The sequence below is a fragment of the Pagrus pagrus genome (genome assembly GCF_965226575.1).
Source record: "Pagrus pagrus genome assembly, chromosome: 22".
Lineage (NCBI taxonomy): Eukaryota > Metazoa > Chordata > Actinopteri > Spariformes > Sparidae > Pagrus > Pagrus pagrus.
Genome location: NC_140204.1, coordinates 13,568,563 through 13,590,416, shown reverse-complemented (window position 1 = coordinate 13,590,416; position 21,854 = coordinate 13,568,563). Strand labels below are relative to the sequence as shown.

The 21,854-nt window shown below is 42.3% G+C and overlaps 1 protein-coding gene across 15 annotated transcripts in view; it reads left to right on the top strand.

The window, feature by feature from the left end:
• Nucleotides 1–21,854, top strand: part of LOC311251930 (receptor-type tyrosine-protein phosphatase delta) — a 366,189-nt gene that overhangs the window by 227,027 nt on the left and 117,308 nt on the right. For 6 of the 15 annotated variants that reach the window (XM_084344607.1, XM_084344605.1, XM_084344606.1 and 3 more), the window contains exon 1: nucleotides 6,732–7,367. The exons of 7 other annotated variants lie outside the window; for them this stretch is intronic. The gene's annotated coding sequence lies outside the window, so the exon portion shown is untranslated. Of the gene's footprint in view, nucleotides 1–6,731; nucleotides 7,368–21,854 lie in introns of those variants that run through there. 2 more of the 15 variants (XM_084344609.1, XM_084344608.1) reach the window with 1 other exon arrangement.

Here is a 21,854-nt window from a genome sequence, read left to right as displayed (position 1 = left end):
CTTGTTTGTATCTCTTTAAGCTGATCACATTTGTCTTGAGCAACACTAAAACTAGGATGCAGCAATGGTGTGCCTGTGATATAGTGTTGGGTGAACTTGTTTTGCATGTGGGGAATTAAAAACGGCTAAATCCCTGCAAAAGAAAAGGTAAGAGCTGCTAGATTTTTCGGGTTGGTTTTGTTAGCGACCAGGTTAGTGTTAGGGTAACTTGCCGTCACTGTGTTGGTTGCTAGTTTGGAGGTTGCTGTAGAGACAGGGATTTTGAAAATGCTGACATTGAAATAGCGGAAGAGGGGAGAAATGGGAATGTTGGGCCTTTGCGGAGGTATGCACTCTACGGAGTGACATTCTAGTTTGTCGTAAGATATTGACGTCACAGATTTCTGTGCACCTTTCAAAGTTTGAGGAGCGTTGGGGTTGTTTGCTCATGTTACCAGGTCCGTCAATCAAATCTGATAAATCCCCTACATTTTGCTGATGTAGCAGATTAGCGGAGACTTGAGTGTTAAACTTTCAATGAATTATAACTGAGCCATTTTTTCTAAATTTGAACTCTGACTGGTGCTCTTTCAGTAATGACTATCTAATAGCACAGAAAAACGGTGAATCTCTTCTATCCTAATGTGTGATTAATAAGACACATGTTTCCCTTGTTATCGTTGCACAACCCGCTCAAGTCCAGGTAACTCTCCAGGGGTATCATTTGGAAACACAAATAGGCTTAATTTAATAATCTGGCTTCAGGAGGCGTTAAAGAGTCTTTTGCCCTGGGGGGACATGTCATACGGCTCACATTGTTTCCAAATTACGTAGGTCACTTAGTGAATTATATAGATGTTATCACTGACTGTGTAAGGCTCTGTGTACAACTGTCTGACACCAGACCATTGAATTAAAACCACTTCTTCCCTATCATGTACATAATTATAGCAATCAATCTGGCTCTCAGAATTCACAAAAGTTTCCCCCACATCATAAAATCTTGTCTTTTGTCTGTGATGAACTTTACGACTATTAGGCCCTCCGATTTCAATGAAATGTTAATTGCACATGAGAGCATGAGTGTACGCTTAGCCATCCATCATGCCTGACAGATTCTAAGAAGGAGAGAAATATTAGATGTCTCAGCCAAGGACTACAGTTGGGTGTTGGTTTACAGTTTTCGTGCCTCGGAGATGTGTATAATATCACCTTGGCATTTGTCGCTCTTAGCTCCCCATCCCCACCCCACCCCACCACACTTCTCTCCCTCTCTTGACTGCTTGGGCAGCGGCCATAAACAAGTCAATCTCAACACATTGGATTAGATTTATCCGCTTAAGATAGATTGTTATCCCAAAGAGCGTGAGTCTCGCTTGATGGGGAAATTAATTTTACGATGACTGGTTTACTTGATCAGGGTTGCTGGGGAGCTGGGGACTATAAATGTATCAAGTCTGGGGCGTCAGGAGCTGAAAACAACAGTCCTTGCTTTTGATTCAGATAAGTTGTCTCTCTTCTCTGCCGTATTATACATGGTGTTGTCTTTGGGTCACAGAAACTAGAGTAATGACTTGACTGACAGTCATTTGTAAAGCACAAGCAACTTGTCAAGGGTGAATAGGCCTGTACCTCCAACTGTAGGAAGATTGACAGTGAAAGATATCCAAGTCCGTCTATCCAACATTAAATATGAAATCGACAGTTTTGTATGCAGAATTATAAATAGGCTGCCTGATCAGAAGTACAGTGCAACCTGTCTAGAATTGAAATGCTGCCCACGGAGAAGAAAAATCCTCCTAAAATAGCTGTCAGCCCTCCCAAATCTAATGTGTTAAACTGATACGGCAGTTATTGGATTGAGTTACAATGAAACTGACCTTAACCTATTGAGCAACAAAACCCAGTCTGAGCCTAGTTCTTAGTGTAAATTAATCCGACAAGCATTACTTAAACGCCTCTTTCAGCAGACTAAAAGCAAACCTCTTTTCTTGCAACTTAAAGAAAAAGTTGATTGATTTTCTACCTGTGTTATCTGTCTCTTTCTGATTCAGACAGTTTAAAGCTGATACACAACAGAAAAGTATGACTTTAAGAAGTAGCTTTATCCCCTCTGAGATAAACACTGCACCCTGTAAAATGAAATTCTACCAATTCTAGAAATTGATTTGCCTTATACAGTAACTTGCACACAAGGCCACCAATAACACAGAGAGAAGATGTACAGTTTAAGTTCAAGGGATCCACCAGCTCTAGTACCATGACACAAAAGGGGCTGTCAAGGACTGAACTTGTATTGAAAAAGCATTTTGCAGAATTTTTAAACAAGACTACAGCCATGCTAGTGGCTCATTGAGGCTGTACTCTGCCAAACAGTGCTTTGAGCTAAATGCTTATATAAGCATGTATACTATTTACCATGTTCACAATCTTTGCTCAGCATGGCATCATTTGCTGATTAGCACTTAACACAGAGTATGGGGGCATGGGGACGGCATGTGTTTGTGGGCATTTGGCTAAAAACTATTGGTAAGTATTGGACAAATGGAAATTTTGACCTAGTGTTGGCCCAAATACATACCTGGTGCACCAGATTGTTTAATTACACAGAACCATCTTGAAAGGTGCCACTAGAAACTGTATGGGAAAGGCAGGCTTTCAAAAAAATACTTTGCAGGTGATTGGACAAACCATCTGTCCATCACAGTCTAACTTTAGCCAATCAGATCAACAGTCGGAAAGCTCTACCACCAGCGCACCGGGTTTGTAAATTCAACTCTTACCAAAGCTATTCGAGAGAAGAGTGCAAACATCTTTTCCATCGAGAAAAGCCTTCAGTGTCGTTCTTTGCTCTTCTTTTAATGAAATACACTCCAGTTCTGATATTACTGATGCTACAGCAGCTTCACTAACCTACTGAGGAGCCACCAGTGTTGTTACTGTATCACTTCTCTCAGTGGTCATCACACCTAAACTACGAAATATGAATATCTGTACTAATTGTTGTACTAATCTATCTAGTGGATGTTGAGATATTTCACAGGTAAGTGCAGGAAGAAAAGTCAGAGGATTTTCAAAGTAATTACAATTCATCCTCGGGGCACTGTGAATATCTGGACAAATTTTCAGGACAATCCATCCAGTACTTGCCAATATTTTTCAGTGAAATTCTGATACTCTGCATGATAATAAACATCACAATATCTCAATGTCCATGGTGATAGTGACAGTAGCTGCTACTAAAAACTAAACCGAATTAAACTCATTATTTAAAATGGCATTCGAATTATGCTTTGGCAGCCTGTGGGGCAACCCACTACTGTGTTACAAAAGAAAAATAATTTAACATTTCAAAATATATTTAAAAAAAAATGAGAACATTCAATGCTAATTAGCTTTGTCAAAACAGTCCCCATGGATTTGACTGTGTAGGCAGGTACACAGAGAAACACATACATCAAAAGATTTGCTTACATTATTCATACAAAGCAAATGCATATTGATACTGTATAACCTTTAGCATCCTATGCTGCATTTGCATTGTATTTACATAGTAAATGTCAATCAGTGCTATACTTTGCATGACCCCGACACACGTATGAAAGTAAAAATGCTCACAGCAGTTTATCAAACACTGTTGGCTCGCATAATAGTAATGTGTTGTCATTGTCCTACAACAAAGAAAACATTTGCCAACCGAGACTTTATTATTAATTAAAATGGCCCTCCTACTGTCAAGAGTATTAATAGGCGAACCGGCAGCGTGCAGTAATGCTGTATCTCAGCCCGGCACTCAGGTTTTCTCTGTGTTGGATCCTTCTTATTGAAGGACAGTTGGTTTATAGACTACCGTGTCCTATTGGGCGACAGAGTTCAGCCGAGATAGGCCAGCAAGGCAGGCATTTGATAAATCCTACCCTCGCCTCCATTTATCAACAAGTGCTGCTGTATTACTGCTGTAGCTGGTGCCAAGAATATGAAAGCACAAGGTTAGATTCAGAGCAGAATAGTAAATCTAATAACAAGTGTCATCCAATTATATTCAAAGATCATGAATGCGTGCAAGGAATTTAAAAAAAAAAAAAAAAAAATGAGGAGCTCCCTACAGTCACGCAACGAAGGTGGTTGTCAGCAGACCTCAGCTGAAGGACTAAAATCATTTTCTTGACGAGAACTGAGGTTTATCAACAAAAATCAGATATGGATGATTATCCAATGTGCTGGGAATGGAATATCTTCGTTACAACCAGAACCACGTTCCAACCTTCAGCCTTCAACCTCGCTCCTGATTTACAAGCATATTTACCAAATAATTGCTTTGGTGAAAGTCAGATAATCAGACGTTTGTGATTTACAGTACATTGTGCCTCTAGACACAGCTAGCTATCACTCCCACAATGCTTTTTCGCAGCCAGCAGTCGAGGGCAATAGTTCACATAACAGTAATTTCATCAACTTTCTCTATTGTTCATTGTCACAAAAACCAACACTTTCTTTTGGCCTATGAATCTACATGCGGAGGCTGTATCAAATTCTGCCCTTAGAAAATGGAGCCGGGTATAATTTGCAGGTATAAATCACCATCACTGTTACTCAATCAGGTACATGACATGTCTGAGTGCAGGTAAGAAAACAGATCTGCTGACTGAGGCAGTCTGTCTCTCTGTCTCTGAGAGTACTATTGTTGGATGCTAGATGTTTGTGTCTGCAGGGCTAGGTTGTTCATCAGAAGGTTTGGGTTGCTGCCACAAAAGCAACTTTTCTCAAAACACAATTGGTCATAGTCACCTGTCTCCCCGGGCCATTGCTGTTATTTTTCTGTAGCCCTACATCAGAGGACCGTGCACTTGAGTGTGTTATCACAAGCAATATTGTCCCTTTATGCATTGTCGTGCACCATTATGTCTATTCTGTGTTTAGGATGTGAATGAACGATGCCTTGGAATCATTACATGAAATGTGCGATCATTACATTTTGGTTAAAGTGGTGAATGCTTAACTTGTCAGCATTAAGAGGGTGACCTTGGAGTACAGCATGCAGTATGCGAAGGCAGCCTCCATACATACAGAAGCAATGCCTTTGATAATAATAAGCAAAACGGCAGATGATATGCCTCTACAATAGATAAGCATGCACACACATTCAAGCACAGTCTGACAACAAAATCAATAAATTATCCCTACAGGGAGTTACAGTGTCTGTGGCTCTTAGTGATCAGCTTGTAGTGACCTTATTATACATGATTGCATTTTTTAAAAAGGCATCTGAGCTGACATTACCCAAACCTCAAGGGTCTAAGTATGCCAGGCATCATGTCTGTACTTATTGTACTCTATACTCATACACTCGCTACATTTCAGAGGGAAATACTGCACATTTTACTCAGCTATAGGTACAAGAACATTTTCAGATTAAGATGTTAAATGGGAATTCCAGTATTTCATGATGATTATTAAGTTACCTTTTTTGTATGTGGGGTCTGGTGGGGGCTATTGGTCATTTAAAAAAACATTTTTTAAATAATTTTACTCTTTAAAAAAGGTCCATCTGTGTAGGGATTCATTCTCTAATGTTGTCAGATACCTGGCATGGTTTGACATTAGATGCGTAATGGCGCTGCTTTCCTGCCAACATTCCCCAATGGGTCCACCCCGTCCCACTCCTGAAAACCTCCTTCTCCGGTCAGTCCGAAGCTCCTGTGCTAGTGGTGTAAACAACACCAACACTGTCATGGTGCTCTGAGCCCCCAGTCCGGACTGCTAGCTTCACAGCTAATGGCAGCTACAGTTTCCAGCAGTTAGCGGTTGCTCTGGTGATATGCTGCCTCCTATATGTTCTCAGTATAAGTTTGACAGGTGGCCAACACTTACATACTGCACCTTTAAAGCTTACTTTGCAGCCATTACAGCCCATGTCACAGCTGATGGCTGAGGTGATCTACCAGACCGATTTCAAAACTTTTTGTATCCATGAGCCATTCACAAACAAAATTGTATAAACCTAGGTGTGAGGTTAAAAATGACGGAATGACCCTTAAAAACCTGTGATTGTATGAAATATGGTGAATTTTTAAACAGTTAAAAGATCAGTAGTGTATAAAATAGTAAAAAAAAAAAAAAAAAAAAAAAAAATGTGCGTAACCAACCATTACATAGCGCGATAACGTGCGCTAGAAGGTTGGAAATATTTCAGCTTCCTAACATCGCTAGAAAAACGTGACACACGGCAGCCGGTGCCATAGACGAACAACGGTTCACCTGGTGGACGTGATGTGATGTGTCACGTGGTTGGCTGTGGTTTGTCACTTCATTATTTAATTAGATCGTGCAGATAATGCTTCAACACTTTAACTCAAGCAACATGTTTTATTTAATTAATTCCTCATAATAAGCTGGTCTATAACATGCTGTGGGCTGGATTATTAATATACAGTATGTGTTTACTATCCTCCCCTCATGATAAAGTGGCTGAAGCTATGTAATAACAGACTCGCACCCAAACATTCACCCACGCGCACAAACACACACACACACACACCCACGTCTCTCTTCAGCACAAATCTTCCCACTAAAATAGCCACGTCCAAGAGCACATTCCTGCAGTGGACTTTTGGATGGGTGGGTGGATGGGGGGCGTTGGGTGGGGGGATCTAGGATAGTTGGAAAAGTGTCACCTCGCTGAGTGACGTCACCCCTCCTCCACACACCTCTCTCTCTCTCCCTCTCTCTCTCTCTCTTTCTCTTCTGTTTCTCTCTGCCTGGGGTTTTAGTCCGTGCTCGGGTCTCGGCACAGAGAGAGAAAGAGGCAGACAGACAGACGGACAGGCAGACTGACTGACTGACTGAGTGACAGGCAGACAGACAGACACACGGAGAGAGTGAGAGGAGGAGAGAGAGAGAGAGAGAGAGAGAGAGAGAGGAGAGAGCGGGAGAGCGAGGGGGCTGTGTGTCCCAGCCACACCGCACTCTTCAAACACAACCACAGTCTCGCCACGTTCAATCCAATGAAGATCTAACGAGCAACAACACAGACAGACCCAAACCCAGAGAATACGGGACACGCGCTCCACGTGCGTGTTTTTCGCCCCGAAGATCGTTAATGCGTCGGTGACGGACAACTCGAGGAAAGAAGCGAAATAAGAGCGAACAAACCGGGGGGCGAAGAGAAGGACAAGAAGAAGAAGAAGAGGAAGAAGAAGGAGAAGAAGAACCTGAGGACGGATTTCTTTCCTCCACGTTATTTTATTTCCCGGGGACTCGGCTGTCATTTACTGGATGTAAAAAAGAAAAAAAAAAAAAAGAAAAGAAAAAGAACAAACTCTCGACTTGTCTTTCTGCAGAAGAAGAGGAGAGACCGAGTTTCAAACTGACCGCAAAATGGTGATAAGGTAAGACTGTGTGACGAGCCTGTGAGTTTGGAGGTTGGAACAGTCGGAGCTGAAGTCGCTGCCGCAGTGATTTCAGGTGTGCGTAGCGCCTCATGAAGTTGGTTCAAACATATCAGCTGGAGGCAGTTGCACATATTTATTCTGGCTTTATTCTCCTAATAGGAGTGGGCTGTGTGCTGGCTTGGCGTGTGTATGGCGATAACCCTTATATTTGTGTGTCAGTAATTGTTGAACGCATAGTTTATTATTATGGATGCGCACAATCTTGAGCGGATAGGCTTTCAAAGACACATTCCAGTGTGTAAACGGCCGTAAATGGCTTAAAATACACATATAAGCAGGTTTAATTTTAATATGAATATGTACCTGCACACAAACTCCACCGCTCAATGTGCAGGTGGGATATTTTGTTCTGTCACGGTGAGCGTTTCTGTTGAGGTTAAGCAAGGCGAGCGATGTCAAAATCAGTTTAATTCTCAAGACATTTTTCCGCCACACATTGTGTTAAATGTATTCCGTTGCGCTTTGGAGCAGGCTGCGAGAGATTTGCCTCCCCTTTATGTGCTGAGAAATAACAAAAACCCAGCAGCTGAAACGTGTTATTTTAAGCTCACTTTGAGCCGTCGTGTAAATACAGTTCGTTTGGAGGAGCCTTTCAGAGAGTTGTGGAAGCCTTTCCCAGCGAGTCCATAGTGGAGAATTTTTCAAAGTGCATTCCTGCAACTCTCCAGAGATCCTTCATCTCGTCCGTCTTATTTTTAGAACACTTCTTTATTTTCGCGGGGGTTTAAAGTTGACGGTGCTTTTTTTAAATAGCTCACATGTTCAAAAAAAAGAAAAGAAAAGAAAAAGAGGCAGCTAAATATCAGTGAGACAGGCAAAGGCTCGGTCAGTCAGTCAGTCACGCAACCGTTTTGTCAATCAGGTGAAAGTGAACCTTTATTTCCAGTAGAGCTGTGCACACACCACCTGTGCTCAGTGTGCCGGTTGAGCCACTAGGGGACCCATTCTCTCCAGTCAGAGAGGGGAATGCAGTAGAGAGGGGCTTCAAGCCTTGATGAGGGGATTTTAGGTGCCATACCAAGACACCCCCCACTCCAAAATGTTAGAATTAGAACGTAAATGGGCCCAGTGGTTTACAAATCTCATAAAATAACCGGCTTTGTACCAATCAGCTTGTTGAAAATTAAGAATCTGTAATCTGCAATTCATGTTAGGAGGAACTGGGGTGTGAAAACAGAAAGCATTCTGAGAAAAAGACCATATGAATTGTAATAAATTGCTGTCTGAGTTGACTGAATAGGCAATGATTGAAGGTGGAGTAGGCTAGTGAGGTGTTCAAAGGGCCTGTGTGTGTGTGTGTGTGTGTGTGTGTGTGTGTGTGTGTGTGTGTGTGTTTGTGTGTGCGCGCACAAATTAGAGTGCATGTGTGTTTGCTCAAGCAATTCCCAGTTTATAGCCAGTAAGCACTCTGGGAGAGCTCACCCCAGCACCTCCACTGTCTTACATGTTTTACAGTTCCCAGCTCAAACAATTAGCACTTGGCCAATTTTGACACGGCACAATTAACGCTGTCACCACACTTTCGATTTCCAATTTTGCTGTTGCGACAGCAGCACTCAAAAGAGGAGGCAAAATGGATATGGACTAAGGTTGTGCTCGCTTAAAGTGCTGCCATCCAAAGTCGCTGAGGGGAGCAAAGTGTCTCAGTCGTGGAAAAGCGGCACTGACGCGGCCATCTTCTCTCAAACCCTCAGCCTTCACTCATGTAGTGCCATTTTTAAATCCTCAAAATAATATACAGCTTTTTTGTGAAAAATCTTGATGTTAAATGCGTAAAGCTAATTCTGTATTATAGTGAAAAGAAAATTAAATGAGAGTCAAGCATTTCTGTGTCACTCACCAGTGTGTGTGTGTGTGTGTGTGTGTGTGTGTGTGTATGTGTGGGAAGGATACAAACAGTTCATGGCATGCAAGCCATTAAATTGAAAAATGATATAGGAGTTTAGAAAGTGCCTATAAGGGAGTAAGTCCATTTCTGCGTGCCTGCCGATCTACCCTCTTCTCCAGCTTTTTGTGCCTGAAGCACACTCTGAAATCGCATCCCACATTTTTTGACAGTGTCTGGAAGGGACAGCGGGGTACTTTCAAAATAAATGTTAGAGAAAAAGAACAGTGTCTTTCAGATGTCCTTTTTGTTTTATTTCTCAAATGTACACTTTATAAGTGCTCCTACATTAGCGGGTTAAATGTTCGATAAAAGCTCATCCATATTGGTGCGTTTAATGTAACGGAGGCATCTTGAAGGACTACGGGAGCTTTTATCGTTTCTTTATCCGAGTCTCTCTTCGGCACAAAGCCAAGCCCTCTTACAAACAAGTGTGCCTGCACCTCACACTCTCATTGTCTTTACACAGCCAAGTAGCTCTGACTCACTGGTTTATTTTCAATAGCGGACCAAAAAAAGAACGAGAAAAAAGTTTGTTTTCTATCAGTGCGTGTGTGTACGTGTGTGCCAATGCCCGTCTGTGAGCAGTACTTCTGGAATTCCAAGGCCAGGGCCCCTATTACGAGTGTGGAATGAGAAATCAACACTTACATTACAAAAATGGATACGTAAACATAGAGGCCACAATTATCAGGCGCCGTGGTGTTGGAACTGGAGGAGATGGAGTGCCAATAGGTCTGTTAGCAATCACCCCCCTCACTGCCTGCCCTCTGTAATCCAGTGGGTGTATTCTAGCTTATTTTGTGCCAGCAGCGGCCCTTAACAACTACCCACTGACTGGCAGGCTGGCTGGCTAGCTGGCAGGGTGGGTGGTTGGAGGATGCAGGGCAAGTTTGACTCTTAGAGGTCATGTAGGAGAAGAAAAAAGGCAGGAGGGCAGCGAGGTGAATGCCCATCTGTTCTGTCAGTGCTGGCCTGTGTACTGTACACTGTAGCGCGTGGATCTACTGTATGAGCATGCACGCAAGCGTTTTGTATAACTTGCAGTTTCTCATGTTCATCAACCGGTGCGTGCGCCTGTGCGTCAGGGGCCCCCAGCCGCCTCCACTTCACAGAGGCCAGCTTGATGCATTGTGACAAATGAGAAAGCAGTTTGATTTCGCACAACACTGAGCTGCACTCCAGCATAATGAAGTGATCATGACTTTACCCTTGGTTCACTTTGGCCCTGGTCCCGCTGTGTTTTTCCCCTCTATTCAATCGCTTCACTCACTTATTTACTTGGCAAGCATTTCCTCCCGTAACCTCTAGTACTGCATAACTAGCGTCAAGGGTGGGTTGCTTGATAAAAACCACCGCTACGGGGCATTGGTTTTACACATAGGGGAACGCTAGCAGTTTTTATTGATATTCAACTTGCCACTGGGTTGGAATAATAAGAAGCCTATTTTCACGCCCAGGCAAAATCACCTCTACTGTCCATCACCCTGTCAGGGCAGAAAGCTGAGGCGTAAATATTATTTGGCAGTGGAGGGAGCACAGGGCTATAGCTGAGTATGTTCTTTCCTGTTTTCTCTCATTCTCTCTTCTGTGCTACTTTTGTTTTCTCTGCCCTTTTCTGACATTCTTCTGTCTTTCTCTCCGTCTATGATGCGTCTCAGCGAAACGCTGGAAAAAAAAAAGTCCCCTGACTTTTCCATCCTCTCATTTTCATTTCACTGCATGCCGCTCTCTTGGTGAAATTTACTTGTGTGTATACTAACACATAAAAACAGAGTGTCAGTTCCAACATGGTTCAACTTAATGTCGGGTGCAACATGGAACGTTTCGCCTCCAGGCTCTGCCTCCAGGCTTTGCGTACAGGGGGAGTACCGATGTGTCAGAAACAAGGAGGACTGCCTATTCCGCCGCAGCTGTCCTTTGCTTGCAGATTGGGTTTCAGGAGATATGACGGATGCCAAATGCCTGTAGCCAGTTGTGAAGACACAGAAGGGGAGGGAGTGTGCTCATGCTGGTATGGATTTGGATCGGGGTCAGTGGCACTGGCAGAGGATTGGAATTCTGCCCTTGACCTCCGTTTTTGGATCATCCCCCATCTCGCCGCTAACAGCCTGTCACTATGAGCACTTTGAGAGAGTTAGGACTAATTAGAAGAAAACCGAAGACCACAAGTGAAACATAATGATTCTGGTTTCAAATATTGCAAGAATGAAAGTGAGGGGGTATAAAAAGGCAGCTTGATGATATTTTTTAAAGACTTCAGTCTGATTGTGTTGCAACCCAAAACATTATTTCTTTTTATGCCCTTCCCATTGTCTCATTTTCTCTTATCTTAGTTTTTTTTTTTTGGAAAGGCTGAGAGCAGAATCCACTGAGGTTCATTTGAATAACTGGCGGAATGAGGAAATAAAAGCTGGGGGAAAGAAATAGAAGTGGCGGTCGGCTCTGTGCATTCATGTCACACAGCTTTATCAAATTATTCCACAATAGCAGCCACACAAGTGATGGAATTTCAATTAAAGTATGACAGTTTTAGAATTTGTTTCTGCTCAAAAGAGAGCGAGTGGGGGTTGTGTTTCATGGGTTGAGGAGGCAAGGGAGTGGACGGCGGGGAGGGTCTCGCACAGTAGCCATATTTTCAGGTCTATACTCTCCATCTATCCACCTCTCTACTCACTCAACCCCCCTCCCATCCTCCATCAAAAAAGGGAATGACTTAGCTGAAACACTTTTTTGTTCAGAGGCACTCTGCGGTTAGAGCCTGGAGCCAGGCAAAAATGGGGTGTTATGATAAAGGTCTTTGCGTCGAGAAGTCAAAAACGGAGCCTTTAGTTGATAGGCTCTTTCCAAGAACAATTACGCTACCTGCTGTGCCAAATAGAAGGTTGCAGGAGATAAGTGCAAAGAAGGGGTGCTCGGCTCAGACTGGTGGCTAGCTCGTAAACTGGGAAGGAGCAACGTATATATGACCCTCAGGGGCTGTAAACCGTTTCGGGGCTGAATTTGTAACACACAAGCTCACAAAACACTTGTGCACTCACACAAGGGCCAAATATGAGCAGACACACAGAACGACTGTGAAAGACTGTATAAAAATGATAGAGCTAATCCCAAGAATAGACAAAACATACAGTGTTTGTTGCTGCAGCAGCTCTGCATAAATTAATAGCATAAAATAAACCTAAACTAAGGCAATCATTTTGTTATTTTATCTCAAATTAAGCTAAAAAACAAAGGTGATTAAGATTAGGTATTTGCTGCCCATTTGCATTTCCCAGACTCCCACTGGAATCGGCAAAGAGGAGAAAATTCCATTAAAAAGTGCACTGACATCGGCACATAGCAATTTCACGAATGAGGAATGCATTTAATAGTGGATGGATTTTTCATAATTTGGAAGTATTTCCCCAATTTGTGCCATACTTCTTGAAGTGACACGTGTTGTAATGGGATCCAGTGCCCTGCAATCCGCTCACAGCGTCTGGCACCCACATGTCCACAAGGAGACGTTCAAACATGTGTGGATATCTCACGAGCAAAAGTGAGAAATAACATACCCAAAAAAAAGGCAGGGAATTTAATCTTATAACATCAATAATGTGTAAAGATCTGTTCTTTATTATTCCTCATTTTCCCCCCACTCTTTTGAGTTCTTAAATTCCTGCATCGCTGCAAGGTTAGGAGTCAATGTTTAAATTCTGTGTAACCCCGGCATTCTCTCTCTACTCAATCTGCAATTATAGCTAGCTGCTTTGAAGAAGCCAGGCGGAACTAAAATGACTTTTCATGTCCGGTATAATGACTGCCATTTGGAAGCAGACATGGAGAGAGAGGTCGAGAGAGATAGAGCAACAGAGGAGAGAGTGAAAAGACATGGAGGGAGGGGCAGAGGGAGGGAGAGAGGGGGACAATCAGTGTATGAAAATGGCTTAGGTCACCTCTGGTTCTGACCAGACGGGCCCAAACCAAACGCCTTTCCCTCTGTCGTTCCTCGCAGATGAATCTACCACATTTTGGGCCTTTTCTTCCCTCTCTTTGCTGCTGACCGGAACTTTTACCCTCTTCTCCCTCTGTCTCCATCTTTCCTGCCATTGGTCTCCATTCATTTGCCATCAACGGAAGCTTAGCAGCTTTAAGGCGGATTACAAGATGAATTGCACAGAGTGAGGCGCCGTATATTCTCTTTAGGGTGGGCCACTACTGCCAAAGGCCAGAGCTGAGTGCCGTCACCTGGCCTAGCAGCTGGCTATCTTTTACACTTCACTCGCTAATGAGGCCAGACAGTTGGGGCTGAAGTTATAGCGCAGGCTGGATGCTGTGTTGGTAATCTATTATTTAGACTCTCGTGGGGAGGCCGGTCTCAAGAATTTCATGCATGCATTTTGCAAAGCAAATGGTAGCCCGGGGGGAATACAGAGCTCTGTGTGGGAAAAAAATGAGCGAGTATTAGACTTTAATGCGAGTTGCAGTGTTTCCTTGTCCTGCCTATTTCAAACCTGCCAAGACCTGAAAGGAAACTTTGGGTATTTTGTCATTTTTCTCATCACAAGAGGAGAGGAATGTTGCTAATACAGATGTGCTTCAGTGGCACTAGCGATGCTGACAACTCCATCTGATGCATGAGTCGTCTTTGTCTTTTTCATTCAGTGTTTCTTCCCTTCTTCCTTCCTTCCTTTATTTCTTTCCTCGTTGTGATATTTTATGGATGACAGATGAAGGTTGTGCTTGCGTCTTCAAACAGCCGACATAGAAGAACGGGTATATCTTTCCGTTCCCTTTTCATGTATATTTTAGGAACTATTTCAGAGGGGTTTCGGAGAGTTGCATCACACTGCGCAGACAGGACTTGTTTATATTTAGTCAGGCTAGAAAACTATGGCGCACATGACCCCACCAATGTATTTATAGAATAATACCAGTGTTAAAATTTTCTTAGGTACCAGGGGCCGCTGTGGCAGTCTTTTTAAAACATGCATTTCCCTACAGTCCTACCCATTCATATTGAGCATACAAAGAAGAGGTTTACTGGCCTGGTAGCAGTCACAAAATCAGCAAATATGGCATTGAGGCGACTTTTACAGCCCCATGAACCCATTTGGCAATTAACTATATTTGGACCTGAGTATACGCAAATCCACTGGGAGATGAGATGGCAACAGTTAAACATAGAAAGGCAAGTTTAGCCAGTGCTGTTTAGCAGACTTGGGTTACTCTTAAATGAAGTTCATGCAGAATGACTTGAGATACCACAAATAGCTCGGAGTTAAAGACGGCATAAATAAGATACACATACCAAAGCCCGTGAAGTCACCAAGTTATTTATGACTCCACATGTAACGCACATCCACATCGTGATAATGTAATGTTCGTATTTGCAAAAGCATGAAATGGACCATGTGATGAAGAAAGAGGCCTCAAGTCGTGAGAGTTACTGTAAGAGAGTATCACACTGTCAGACTTAGAGTAACATAGTTCAGAACAGCTCTACATCACATTATTGGCCCAATGAGAAGTATTTTCAATGACACACCTCACTGACTCTTACAAATGTTATGGTTTAAACTTTGAAGAATACCATCAGCCATCCATGAAATCCCCTAAAACCTAGAAGGTGGAGTAAACTATAATTCTGTGACCTTTAATACATAGTAAGATTTTCCACTGAATTTCTCATGCTGTTCAAGGGAAGTCCATGTCAGGTGTAGGGCAGTGTAACCCAACCTGCCACACTTAATCTCCCACCTACTTCTACCTTGTCCTTGCATGTGTCGATCTACCCTAAAGAAACATTCCAGGAGAGTTTAAGCGACGCTGTAACCGGACACCATCGTGCTTTATGTGTGCGAAAGGGAGAGTTTGTACATGGGAATTGGAATGCTTGGGTTCTGCCTTCTCTTTTTACCAATCAGTTGAAGTTTAAGACAACATGCTACTTGGGTTACATGATGTAAGGCAACAAATCAGCTCTTGGTCCCACGTTAGCAAATGAGGTTAGGTTTAAGATGGGGTGACAACATGTTGGGTATGTGTGACAAGTATGATTTTGCAAAAATAGTTGGTGGAATTGGATGAAAGAGAAGGGGATGTCTATATACATAGGGTGGGTGATCTGATGATTTAAGATTGGGATTGCCCTTGAAGGCATCACACAATCTATTTTTCAAGTGAATCATAGATATTGTGATGTTTAATATTCTCTTTTTTTTTTCAAAACCTCACACAACCATTGAAGAGCAGATCAATGCTGTGTGAACATACTAATAGAGTCATGTAGCCAACTAGATGGCTAATAACTTCACGTGCCTCTTTCTCAGAAAACATATAGTAAATAATGCAACACGAGTTATAGCTGTTTTAATGGTACAAATGGAGAAATTCACAGGCTATTTCAAGTCTGGCTATAGTCTACAGGGCATTTCAAAAATGAGAATAAAGATTACAATTCAGATCATGATCTCGATTGCAAACAAATGGATTGTGATATTCTTCCTTGGCCAGATCACCAACCTCTGTATATGCTTGATTAGCACGAGCAGGAGTTGAAATTGGTGTTAATGAAAGGTTATGGAGAGTTAAAAATAATGTAAAGGTGTACTAAAGGTGGGTAGACAACAAGACTTCCATAACCTTACACACATCAGAAAAAAAGGTTTCTTATGAAGTAACTTTGACACACTCAGGAGAAACACTTAAAACCTCAATACGACTGTGGTTAAAACATAGATTTAGACTTACAGTGAAATGGCTAACTTTTAAGTGTCATCCATATTTGATGGCTTGCCTCAGGTCTAGACACGGAAAAAAGGTGCCAATTGCAGCAATTAAAGTATTAACTCAGAATGAAAGCTAATGTGCATTAAAGAATGGATGTGGATGGATGGCAATTTAGCCGCTGACGCTGACCGTCACCCTCAAGCTTAAAATATTGCTAATGGATTTTCCTTTTGCCATAACTGATTTTCATTCCTGTGACAGTCCAAGAAGAGTGTGTGTGTGTGTGTTTTACAGTACAGGGCTCGTTGTGTCACAGTCTATAGAAAGGTTCATTTGGTAGCCATGAAAACACATTAGAATGCAAACCCTTCCTTCCCCCCTCCTTCTGCTCTCTCTCCTGTCTTCCCACCCTCTGCCGTTATTTGGAAACCTTCCCGACCGTCTATTGTGATAAGCAAAACACAAAGCTGTGAGGAGGATGTCCTGCGCTAGCTGCTAGCCATATTGTTGTCCTGCTCCTCCGCCTGGACTGCCAGCCCGCATAACACTGCACCAGGGAATTAACCTCTGCTGCCGTTTCTTTCATATTGTATAAGTTTTTGCAACGGCCACTCCAATAGAGCCGCGAGGGGGAAAGTACTGTAAATGTTGCCAAATTACTGACAGCTTCTCTCTAGCCCAACTGCATAAATACGCAGTGAATGTGATAAACAGCTCAGCCTCCCTTGCTTGTGGCTGCCTCTCGTGCAACCTTTAAAGAAATAAAAGGGCATGACATTTTTTTAAGACAAGTTAGTTGACGTGAAAGTGGGGAGTTAAATAAAGGAGAGTCTAGTTCAGTGAATGGGACATTACTACATTGTCACAGTTTGTGACCTTTCCTATTTGTACAGACAAGCCAGGGTTTCTCTCTGTCAAAATGGCCTACGCCGTTTGTAAGCGATCCCTCCCTTCCTGTCTTTTTTTTTTTTCCCTCTTCCCTCATATCTGCCATCTGCAGTGACTGCGTGACGCCACAGCTTCTGTGTCATCAGTGACAACTCTCACACACACACAAACACACACACACACACAGAGGGACCAGACAAGAGCGAGCGGAGAGGAAGAAAGTAGGGAGACAGAAGAGACAGTGAAAAAGAGCGCTCACTTCATCCTTTAATTGTGTCTCTGAATGTCCCAGTGGACTTCATTACCCAGGCATCCTAAGAAATCTCACTTGTTTGCTCTTGGAAACATGTAAAGAGCGTTTGTAGTTCTTTTTTATGTCTCTACAGCAGCACCAAGTACTTCAGTTGGACTAGTTGAAATTTCTCTGTAGCACAGATCGAGGCATATTTCAAGCAGTCAGTAAAGCCAGGGATTTCTTTGCAGTGAGAAAGTTTTGATGATCATGTGCTGAGCTAATGGATCTGATGGCTACCCTCAGTAGGCCCCCAGTGCCAATATCTTTCACGGCAGCTGTTGGTTAGTTTAACTTGACACTTACTGAATGATGTGACGGGAGAAATTCACCTATTATTTAAACTTTAAAATAAGTAATATGATAGACTGAGTAGTTCACTTGTGACCTGGTGCTGCTTTTATCAGAACTGTTTTGGTTATAAAGTGCTAATTAAAAATAATATTATATATATATATATATATATATATATATATACATCTCACTGGAAAACTATATCAAACTTTCTATTATGCAATATATATATGATATATAGCATCAAAGAAAATGTGATATAGTTTTCCAGATTTTAATATCCTAATTTTTCCTAGTTGGCGATATTACTCATTCCATAAACTGCCGTGTTTGTGAAAATAACAACCTTTTACGATTTAGAGACATATTAGTGACACATTCAGCTTCCATAGACCTTACCGGAGGATTGGAGGTAATTTTTGACTTCATTAAATCCGAGGCTACAAATCTACAGCATCTCTGCATAAAAACACAGCAGGAGAGGTGATTATCTTTGGAAATTAGCTCACTCATTTGGAGCTGTGTGGATGCAGATGCCTCCGTTCAATGGAAGCCTATTATTCCAAACGACTCTCATTAAGCCATAGTGAAATAAGGCAAGCTGTGGAAGCAGTGAAATAAAATCTTTAGACTGGTTGTGCAGAACTCGGCAGCAGTGAGCTACGCTGTCTTCATTAAGAGCCCTGACGTCAGGAGTGAAATGCAGAAAATGACTCGGTGTAAAAGGAAAAATTGTATGCAGCTGATTTCTGCCTCTTATGCCCTATAGGATGTTATTTGGTGTTTGTGTTCTGATCCAAAGAAACCAACAATACAGTCTGAGTTTAATGAGGGAGTTAACCATACACTGAGGAGCATGAGTCACTGCCTGATCTATCATTTCTGTATTTCAATGTAGCCCAGCTGATCAGAAGCTCTTTTTAATGACATTCAAAGCAAGCCACTTTCCTGATGAGTCAAGCTTTGCTGTGCTCACTTCTATATGACTCTTACCATGACCTAGGACACCTGTTCCCACAGACCATTATGAAAATCCCCATTCATCCTACTGCCGTTTGCAGTCTCCCTACAGGAAACACTCATCTACCACTGCTCAAGTCCCTCCCAGGTAGACATTGTCATGACACGCAAATGGCCACAATGTCTTGGTTAAGTGCTGCTGTAGTTAGCCGACAGCATAGATTTTTACAAAAAGTCTCATCGACCACTTGTCCGTCCCTTTTTTTCTTTTCTTTTTCTTCCTTACTCATCGGTGCACAAATGGATTTAGTGCTTTGTTTGAGCAATGTTTTTGGTTGTCATTGAGGTTTACGTTATTTAATTAAAAGGAATTAATAGTTCAATTACAGGAAGAATTCATCTTCAACATCTTTTATCCCAACATTAAAACGCTTTTTGTCAAACTGCCAAAACTGTTGCCTGGGTTACAAAGAGAGGTCAGGTGCTTTTGTTGGCCCATTTATATTTACATCCAAAGCAAGTTTAACCCGGGCACTGCGTTCTTCTGAAAGAGATTGGGTGTTGCTCATTTGCCAGGTCTCAGTTTGACCAGTTTACACATATTTGCATTAGCTTTGCAGCTTCAGCAGGCAACATATTTGCATTTACTTAACCTATAAAAAGTGTCGGTAATGCAAACAGGCTACTTTTGTTAATAAATATATTTTTTTAAAAGTAAGTAATGCAGTCAGTTCGATCTGTTCTTGATAAAACTCTGCCAAATGTGTAGTTATTCTGATTATCCCAGGACTATTGCAGCTAAAATGACAGCATAAACCAGTGCTGCATAACTAATCACCATGGGACTGTGCAGCATCTGGACTTATTTTTTTCCCCAGGATCCATTTCAAGTGTTTAACACCAGGGGAGCGCAGTTAGAAGAACGAGGGTGGAAGGGAGATTAGATGGACTCTTGTCATATGAGGAAAAATACTGATGGGTCTCATGGTTCCCTGTGGTTTTAACAACACGGCAGGTGGTCTTCATTTGCATCTCCCATGAGCTTACCTCCTCCCGCTCCCTTTTGAGTTTATTTATTACAATGGCCGCAGGTGGAAATCAAATGACTGTCAAATCTCCATAATGTTGAACAAGGTTCCATAACATGTGCTGGCAAACACACACGCACAAACTCAGCAGACAGAGTCGTTTTTAGAGTTTTAGTGTTTCCCTGTTTATTACTGCTCTATGATAACCTCCGTCTATAGATTCGTGTACTGTTTGGCTGCGGCCCTAGACATCAGTAGCCCGTATGAAGTGATGGAATGTACACATTAAAATTCGATCTCCTGCATCAGTACATCCAGTGCTGGTCAGGACGGCAACTATAAATTGCCGGCCATTATTTTCGATTAACCACACTGACACCATGGCCCCGTGACATTTCTTCCCATTTTTACCCCCTGTCACAGTGGCGCCATATTTCCAGCGTGGTTTCATTTAGATTGTCCCAAAGTATGATAACACAGACCGGGACACCGTGGGACTCAAGCCACTGGCCGATCTTATTAATGGCAGAGCAGCGATAACAGTAGTCATCTACGTCCTCAGTTGGTATCTCGATCTTCAGGCACATCCTTTCCAGGGCCTGAAGAGTAGAAGCATCATAGCGAGTGCGAGGGGCGACGACTAAACAGTTCATCATTCTTATGCTGGGAGAGTTCCCTGCAATCCAAGTACCGCAAACAGGATTCCCCAACCAGTGATTTAAAGGAAGACGCAAAATGGCTCTCGGGTTTCAAACGCAGCTTAATTGTAAAAGATGTTATCTGGGTAATGCTTTATATTGGAGGTCCTCACAGTAAAGACATTAATAAGGATTTTTTAAATAAAATAATCTTTGATTATACTGTTAATAAGTGCATAATAAAGGATTTGACCATAGTTAACTGTTATTAAGTATATGATAATGGATTTATTAACCCTAACAAGGCATTGCTCTCACTTTAGCTCCAGTAGCTGAAAAAAGCATCATTAAGTATTATTAATCTAAACAACAAAAGCTGAAGAAAGGTTTAACAATGACATAGTAGAAGAAAAAAGAAATGAAACATCCTCAACACATTTATAGGTGCTATATGTTCATATGAATATTGGCAGTACGCAGAATGCTAATTTTCATGTGCCACATTTGACAATTTTGAAAGCTTCGTATCGTATTAAACATAATGTGCAGATAGGATGGAAACAACGGTGAGACATCAGGAAAAGCAGATGCAAAAGACAGGCAGGAGCAGATATGACGTTATTAGCAAGAAACCACTGCCAGAATTGCAGTGCTATCAGAATCATTCCATTCTCCTTATTGTTAAGCCATTACATTACGCTATTGTTAAGCCATTACATTACGCACATTCAGCTAATTGTCTAACTTAGGTTTAGATGTGCTTAAGGACAGCTGATATTAATATTGTTGATATAGCATGCAGCCGTAGCCCATTTGTAAAACAATGAGTTCAAAAGGGCAAAGGAGTAAACTGAATCAGTGAAAGCAATCTGACTGCTAAGCTCTTGTTTTGACAGGAACAAATTGTTGTGTCTTCTCTTAGTCCTTAATGAGTTTATTGGTAATCAATATCCTCTTCTCATCCGCTGGCATGTGACACTGAGGCCGTGACCCAAGAGGGACCCTTAGACGGTGGAGTTGAGTGGGTCAGTGAGGATTGGTAGTCGCTTGTTCATGCTTAGGCAGACAGGAATGCCCCAGTTTCACCTAGGTGAGACGAAGGCAGGAAATGAAAGAGGCTTCATCGCTGCACTTAGCCCAGAGCTGTAGCTTTTTCTGTACTAACTGGGAGGCATGATGTTTCTATTTACTTAAAATGCTGCGACTGCCTTCTTATTTTGTTCTCTCATATCTCTCATTTATTTCGAGGCGTTACACTTCTTCTACACTCTGCAGCAAATGCTAACCGATTTGGCGTGCGACCAATTCTCTTTGAAAGTAGACCTCCTCAAAGAGCTGGGTTTGCGTCCCTGTCAAATACTGCACAAAATGCCAGTTTGCCTGTCAGTCAAAACTTCTTAGCGGAACCTCTCCCCCAGTGATTCTGTTAGCATCCTGCTGATACGGGCGAGTTTTTGGTAGTGTCTTTCTCCAGGGAGATGGGGCCTGGCCTCCCGGTGGGGGTCAGAACAGTTGACCCCATCCTGGCGAGCTCTCAGTCTGACTGCAATGATTTTATTCAGCCCCACTCAGTAGAACAGCGGGGTGTGACCTGGGTCGATGTGGCACTGCCAAGGCTGATTTCATTGAGAAACCCAAGGCCTTTTGAGAGGCGCTGATCAAGAGTGCCGGATGTTTTTGATTCACACTGCTGAGCCTTTATATATTCAACAGTAAAATCAGTCT